The 8,637-nt window shown below is 35.1% G+C and overlaps 1 pseudogene; it reads right to left on the bottom strand.

Moving 5' to 3' along the window:
- LOC107701083 (CD209 antigen-like protein D) overlaps positions 1-8,339 on the bottom strand; it is an 11,201-nt pseudogene extending 2,862 nt beyond the window's left edge.
- Positions 8,340-8,637: the final 298 nt, after the last annotated feature.

Here is an 8,637-nt window from a genome sequence, read left to right as displayed (position 1 = left end):
GTAACGAGGAGTCAGAGGCGTGCGGATCCATTTGCAGCTTTTATTTCAATCAAAGGCAGAGTTAAACAGGCAGTAATCAAACAACAGCTTCACAAACAGCAGGGATAATCCAGGAGAGTAAACAGAGGCAGAGCAAGGGTCAGGGCAGGCGGCAGAGAATCACACTAGTAGTAACAGTCCAAGGTAATACACAACAGATTTCAAAACGGGATAAACGCTCAGAAATGTAGCCGGGGCAATACAAGACTTCGCGAACACTGAGAGTCTGGGAGCTGCTTAAATGGGGAAGCTAAGGGGAAACACCTGAGCCAGTAATCAGTCCCAGGTACGGGGTGTATGGGAAATGTAGTCAATGAACATTAGTACTTGGGAGAGGGTGCCCTCCGGAGGCCATCGGAGAGAGCCACAGAGGCCTGATTAGTGACAACTAGGTCAGAACAGACTGTAGGTCTGTGCCGAATTTGGTGGATGTCACTTAAAAGCTTTTGAAGGAGTTTCATTTGATCAATTTGGTTCTAGAAGTAGATTAATAATCTAAAATATTTTTAGTTGAATTTAATATTTTAATTCAGTGATTTCTCACCCAGGGCTCAGTGTGCTGCCATCAACCCATTTCCATCTGCCCTCTTCAACACTGTCAGTCACACCAATCCAGACTTCAGAACGACCAGGAAATGTTTTCAAAAAGTCCTAATAAAACAATAGAAATATGTTTGAATAAACAAAAACACCTGTGAATATAATAACCTGAACCCCCCTAATTGTTTTAGTATTTGTTTTACACATCAATCAATTTTCTATGTGAATATGTCTCAGAATGACCAGAAAGGAATAAATTATAGTTTAGTACTTGCCCATTGTCACAAACACACTCTTTCTTTCTTTCACTCACTTGTTCTTGTTTGTTGTTTAGGATTATCAAATCTGCTCCTCTCTCTGTACAGTCTCTTTTGCTCTCAGTTCAGTTCTTCTTCTCTGAGGAAACATAGTAGAGACTGGATTGATAGCACACCCATCCATCTGTAAACACAAACAGTAAAATCATTAGCTCTGTATTCCCATCTACACTGATTGACACAACCTATTTATAACAGGTAATACCCAAAACATATAGACTGTGTCCTTTTAATATGAAATATTTGTGTAATTTTGGCATATTATTATTATTATTATTATTGTAGCAGCGTGAATAAACTGCTATTTTTTTCTTCTAATAATGTTGCTTATTCTGATCATTTTTAATTGGTTAGATTTTCCATTAGAATTGCCATTTATGTATTTGTTTGTTTGTTTAGTTAAGATGATCTTACTACTGTACCTACAGAAAATGTGTCTGATCTGTCATCCCTATTTATTTACCCCTAAAGGGTGTATGTTACTATAGCACCTTAAAGGCACATACTAGTATACGGCACATATTATATATTTTGGACTTTTGATATCAATTCAGCTCTTCGACTCAGGGCAAATAAAGAATTGATAGAAAATTCTGAAATTTTAACTAGTCTCTTGCTGTATTGATCTGTTTGTCATCTCAAGGTTTTACGTGCAGTCTCTGTCTTCCACCAAAGCTACTAGTTTTGTTGCCTGGTGCAGCTGGTTAATTAAGATTTGTTTCAATGTTTTGGTCTCATTTATTAAATGTTGTATTAATTGTGATGAAATGTTGTCGTCTTTGATATTTACTTTACAGTCACTTTAGTTACTGCCACTATTTACTTTACTTTATTCACAACTATCACAAGGGGGCAGTCATGGCCTAACGGTTAGAGAGTCTTGTAACTTGTAACCCAAAGGTCAAGGGTTTGAGTCTTGGTACCATTGTAGGTGGGGGGAGTGAATGACCAGCGCTTTCTTCCACCCTCAATACCATGACTGAGGTAAGACCTTTGAGCAAGGCACCGAACCCCTAACTGCTCCCCGGGCACCGCAGCACATGGCTGCCCACTATCGAGAATGGAATCTCTAGATTTGATTGATGCATTCAGATTTCTGTATCCTTGTTCCACCTCGTTTACTTGGTTTAAACCAGATCAAACTCAAAAATCTCGTATAGATTTATGGCTAGTCTCTGTTTCTTTGATTTCATCTTTGTCGTCTGTCTCTTGTAGTCCTTCACCACTAACTGATCATTGTGGTATTGATTTAATATTGAAGCCAAAAATTTCTAGAACCTATAACCCTGGCTACTGGAAATTAAACTGTTCCCTGCTTCTTAATGATTCGTACTGCTCAGGTATAAAACAATTAATCAATGATATCAAAACAAGGGCAGATATATATTTTATTGCCAAATGGGAGCTCCTTAAATTTGAGTGCAGAAAATGTTCTATTTATTTTAGTAAAAAACGAGAATTATTAAATCTATATGTAGTTAATTGCACTGGTATCAAAGGAATTCAAATTGAAGAGGAAGAATTAATCATAAGTCATTTGGCCGATGATACATGCATTTTTTTAAAGAATCAGTGTCAAGTAAATTTGATAATTCAAAGTCTAAATAATTTTTCCAAAGCCTCTGGATTAGTAGTTAATGCTAAAAAAAGCGAAATAATGTTTATTAAAGATTCTGATGTGTCCTCTGTTGATGGAATTTTAGTAAAGGATGTTGTTAAATATCTTGGTATTTATATCTGTAAATCAGCCCAAGAAAGAATTTCTTTGAATTTTCATCCTAGATTAGATAAGCAACAGTGGAGATGTTTATGCTTATGTTGATTTTATTAATAAATATGGGATAAATGCTTCAAAACGGGACTATACTACTATTACAAATTCCATTTCTCCTAAGTTGTTATTTTTAATGAAGTCTTTTAAAATATATTGTAATTTTAAGTTGATTATCCCTCGATTATTTATTCAAGGGGTTAATATTATGGATAATAAGTGTACAAACAAATTTTTGAGAAACTTTGTTACTACTAATAATGCTTCATCTTTTAAAGCTTATGGAAAGTGGTTGGCACTTTATCCAAATGTTAATTTTCAGAAAGCATGGACAGTCCCAAACAAATTTTTATTTAATAATAAAATAAAAGAAGTTCATTTTAAAATTATTCATCATTATTACCCCTGCTACAAATATTTAAGTCAATTTATACAAAATCTTTCTCCAATTCCTGTCTAAAAAAAAAAAAAAAAAAAACTACCGGGAATGGAACACCATACTTGGCTACACGTCACATCATTATAAGATTAGAAAAGGTGTTTGACTTTTGAGTTACTTTTGAGTTGTTTGCGTTATTTGTTCACTTACAATATTTGATCCTCTCTTGTAAGCTGTTAGTCAGAAAAGCAGAACAGAACTGTTCTGATGTCAGTACGGTTCAAAATCACTTAAAACACAAGAAGGCTACAAGGAAAAAATTTATAAATAAATAAATAAGTTTATTGATGTAATGATGCTGGCACAATTAAGTTTATTAAGAGCCGCTGTATATAAAATCAGGTCTTTGAATGAAAATAACACACTGTAAAGCTTACCATCATTTTTACAGATTTTTTTTTTTTGCCTTTATTATGATAGGACAGCATATATAGACAGCAAGTGAAGTGGGAGAGTGAGGGGATGGGATCGGCAAAGACCTGCAAGCCGGGACCCGAACTTGGGATGCCCAAAGCGCAACGGCGCTATTATGTCGGAACGCTGCCCATGAGGCTATCAGAACCGACAAAGCTGAGACTTTTAATTCATGAGACAATCATTCTTCTTAGCTTTGGTTCACAAAACTGGAAAAATGACACAAGAGTTGTCACTGGGCCAGTACCATTTCAAAAGATACATCAGTGTGTCCTTCTCTTCCTCATAAGACATGCGTTCTAAGACAAGACAGGGATTTCACCATTCTTAGACACTATTGGACTTTAGACTGATATTTAATCATGTAACATTAATCATTTACTGCACAGTTCTCTCCTCTATATCCATTGAGTTCTCGAGGATCCCAGAACCTGCATCAACAGATCAGCATTAGATGTTCAGTGCTGCTTTCTGTGTGATTTGATACTGAGTGTGATAATCATTTATTAGATATTAATCAGTTCAATTCAGTGATTTCTCACCAAGGTGTCAGTGTGCTGCCATCAACCCATTTCCATCTGCCCTCCATATCAATGTCAGTCAGACCAATCCAGACTTTAGCATTAGCAGATATTTTCTTAGCAAAATCCTGATGAAACAATGTAAAATGTATCATAAAATTGACAAATGTCATGTGATTGCTTCTCATACACACAGTATCTCTCACTCACTTGTTCCTCTCTGTTGTTTGTGATGATCCGATCTGCTTCTCTCTCTGTACAGTATCTTCTGCTCTCAGCCCAGCTCTTCATCTCAGAGGAAATAAAGTAAAAACTGGATTGATAGTAAACCCATCCATCTGTAAACACAACCAAGTATTAGCACTTTTCCCATCTGCACTGAACTACACAACAACATTTTTAACAGATTGTGTCTAATAGTTAAAAAAAATACCACAAATACATTTTCACAGTTCAATTTTCAATTTTTCATTAGATTGTCATTGGATAATAATCCATCTCTGGCATTCATCAGATTTTGTTTCTGGTTTATTAAATGGTCTTTTTCTGTTTGTTGGGCTGTGATCTTAGTTAGTAGCTGCTCTTTGTTCTCTGAGAAGATGGTATTATCAGATAGTATAGCTGGTCTCTCTCTTTTGTGAGGTTAGTAATGTCTCTTCTGAAGCTGGTGTATCTCTTCTGTTAAACCGTTATTCCTGCTTAGTAGCTGGTGTGTCTCTTCTGTGTAGTTTGTGTTCTTTGTATGGATGTGGACACACAGCAGACAGCACTATTACTGCAGTCAGCAGGAGAACACACAGCAGCACCAAACACGCTGCATCTGCTCTGGAGCTTCTGCTCTTCACAGATTCACTTCCTGAAGATGACAGATATGATGTTAATTGACTGAACATGCAAACTGTGACTATTTGTTCATTATATAACAGAAATGAATTTGATTACCTCTATGTTGAAGTGGCTGATATGTATTTGTCTCTGTCCTGAGGTCATGATCTCTCATACTGTCACAGATACCCAGCATCATCTCCAGTCTCTCTCTGTCCATGTCCTGAAGCTCAGCCCTACTCACACTCTCATAAATAACCTCAGATATCTCTAGTCTTGTGTAGTCGATCATTGTAACTCTGTGCTCATATTGCATGTTGTTCTTCTATATGTCTGTTTACAGTTTTGTAGTTCTGCTTTGAGGTTTTTTAAATGTTTGAGGTCTAAAAGGATGTGGCCCTTAAATATAAGAAGTGTGATATTGCTTCACCAATACCTCAGTTTAACATCTCATCCTGAAGGATTGTGCTTTTTGACGGTATAGTTTTCCCCATTACTATACTGGGGCATTAGGACCCACACAGACCACAGGGTGAGCACCCCCAGCTGGTCTCACTAACACCTCTTCCGGCAGCAACCTAGTTTTCCCAGGAGGTCTCCCATCCAGGTACTAACCAGGCTCAACCCTGCTTAGCTTCAGTGGGCAACCAGTGTTGGGCTACAGAGTGATATGGCTACCGGCCATAGTGATAGTAAAGCCAGATAATGTCAAATTAAATTTGGTCAAAGTCCCAGTTCTTTCTTTGCATATTTATCTTGACTGCTATGCTCAGCTCTTCTTCCTATTTTATCCGTAGTTAGTCAGAAAAGCAGAACAGAACTGGTCTGATGTCAATGTGTAGTTCAAAAGCTGCCTACTATCTAATATTACATATTAGTACCTTTTGAATGGCTGCTTTCCCACTGACAGGTATTGTACCTATTTTATTTTAAAATTTTTTCTAAGAATGGTGTTTGTTTTTTTATTTGTCCCTCGGAGTCACTTCCTCATAAGACATGCATTTAAGGCAAGCCAAGTATGTCACCAAGTATTTCAGTATTTCCTTAGCAACTATTTGTAATTGCTATGTAGTTTCTCTTCCTTCTTTAATCTGTGTATTTAATCATGTCAGACATCTCTAAAGCAGGTCACAGTGTGTTTTACTCACTGATGCTACTCAGTTTTGCTGGTATAGGAGATCAAATACAGGTGTGTATGATTCTTAAGACACATGAATTTTGACTGTCCCCATCCCAGTCTCTGTCTTATATGGCAAAGGTGATGCCTAGGAGACAGAATCTCAAGCTGCAGTAATTATGAAAAAGCTCCAGATATGTGAAATCATTTAAATTAATCTGAAATAAAGTTTTCCTTTCATTTGTTCTGTAATACACCTTGTTTAACATAGCATAGGACCATAAGAGTCTGTGTATCTGCATCCACATGGAAATTTAAGGCTAATTTCATAGCTTGCATTTTTTCAAATTAAATTAGATAATATATCATATTTACTATATTATTAGTATATTTTAGATCATATAATATTGATATATAGTATTATTAAAATAATAATATACATGGATTTAAGGAGTGGTATAATTCATGAAAAGAAAAAATATATATAATTTGCTAGCTTGCATTTTTTCAAATTAAATTAGATAATATATCATATTTACTATATTATTAGTATATTTTAGATCATATAATATTGGTATATAGTATTATTAAAATAATAATATACATGGATTTAAGGAGTGGTATAATTAATGAAAAGAAAAAATATATATAATTTGCATGCAATAAAATTAGAATTAATTTCATAAGTTATAAAAATGTCATTATTACACGTGTTCATATTTTCAGATTAAATCATTCAAATCTATACATACTGTAAAGGCTAAAAATCACTACAAGTAAATAATGAAGCATGAAAAGAAAAAATATATATAATTTGCATGCAATAAAATTAGAATTGATTTCATAAGTTATAAAAATGTCATTATTACACGTGTTCATATTTTCAGATTAAATAATTCAAATCTATACATACTGTAAAGGCTAAAAATCACTACAAGTAAATAATGAAGGCATGATAAAAAGTTTCCAAGAAAGATTTAATGTGACCTTCATAATACAAAAAGATGTTCCGCATCTGCCCATTGCTTTAAGAACCAGTGCATTTTGAATTCCTGTCATCCACAGTTGAGTGTCTTACTAAACTGAGACATGACTTCTTATCCATAATCCCATGAGCCTCACTTCTTGAACACTAAACACATGCAGTTACACACAACAGATGCACTGTCCTAACAGTCATTAAAAATAATCACTAACTCCTCACTTGATCAGAGGCAGCAGTTTCTTCATTGGAGCGTCTTCTGGATACTTCATGCTTAATGCTATATATTTTTAATAAAAACTATTTGTAAAGAAATTGTGTATGTGTGTGTGTAAAAGAATTGTATATTTTATTGTATATTTTGTATATTTTACACTGTGTGTGCATGCGTGCGTGCGTGTTTTATTGCATAAATCTGAATTTCATGCTTAATGCTATATATTTTTAATAAAAACTATTTGTAAAGAAATTGTGTATGTGTGTGTGTAAAAGAATTGTATATTTTATTGTATATTTTGTATATTTTACACTGTGTGTGCGTGCGTGCGTGTGTTTTATTGCATAAATCTGAATTTCATGCGATGAATTTTAAATTGCCCTTCTCACAGATCCATCTAAATTCATAATTGCATAGAACATCAGCCCACCCTGATGCATAAGACATGACACAGTTTTCTTTTCTATGTCCATTTGGCTCTCCAGATGCCCAGAACCTGCAACAACAGACTAGAATTAGATGCTCAGTGCTGCTTTCTGACTGTGAGAATCATTTATTAGATAATAGTTAAATTCCGTGATTTCTCACTCAGAGGTCAGTCTGCTGCCATCAACCCATTTCCATATGCCTTCCACATTACTGTCAGTCAGACAAATCCAGACTTTTTCTTGACCAAAAATCTTCCTAACAAAATCCTGAGCAGATGATTGGTTTATATCATAAAGATAATTTATCAAAGATGGCAATATTTTATATCATAAGATTAATAACAATTTTCTGGCTATTTATCAACTTGTTTCACTCACTTGTTCCTCTCTGTTGTTTATGATGATCAGATCTGCTCCTTTCTCCATACAGTATCTTTCACTGTCAGTCCAGGTCTTCTTCTCAGAGGAAATGAAGTAAAATTTGGATTGATAGTAAATCCATCCATCTGTAACAACAACCAGTTCAACTATTGGGTTGCACTAAAATAATACATGATGTACCCTGTAAAACATTATTAATATAGTTTATGATTACCCATTTCACGAATACTATCCCAAAGTTCTTTTTTCTCTTGATTTAACTGGTCTCTTTGTTTAGCCAGGTCTTCTGTGTAGTTTGTGTCCTTTGTGTCAGGTTTGTGTTCTTAAGTATTAGCTGTTGTCTCTCATTGGTCAGGTTTTCATTCTTGGATATGAGCTGTTGTCTCTCTTGAGTGAGTGTGACACACAGCACTATGACTGCAGTCAGCAGAAGAACACACAGCAGCACCAAACACACTACAGCTGCTCTGTAGTTTCTGATCCTCACTGAAACGAAGAAGACAGATATGAATAAATAAATGTTTCTTATAATCACTTGTGACTAAAAAGTGTGTGTTTTTGCAGTCCGACTTCGAATACAATTGTTCCCAGTGCCCATCACAAAATTGACCCCCCAAAAATTCACAGTAGTACTTAAGGGTGCATA

Source organism: Sinocyclocheilus anshuiensis, unplaced genomic scaffold, assembly GCF_001515605.1.
Source record: "Sinocyclocheilus anshuiensis isolate Anshui unplaced genomic scaffold, SAMN03320099.WGS_v1.1 scaffold907, whole genome shotgun sequence".
NCBI classification, from domain to species: domain Eukaryota; kingdom Metazoa; phylum Chordata; class Actinopteri; order Cypriniformes; family Cyprinidae; genus Sinocyclocheilus; species Sinocyclocheilus anshuiensis.
This window is presented reverse-complemented; position numbering and strand designations above follow the sequence as displayed.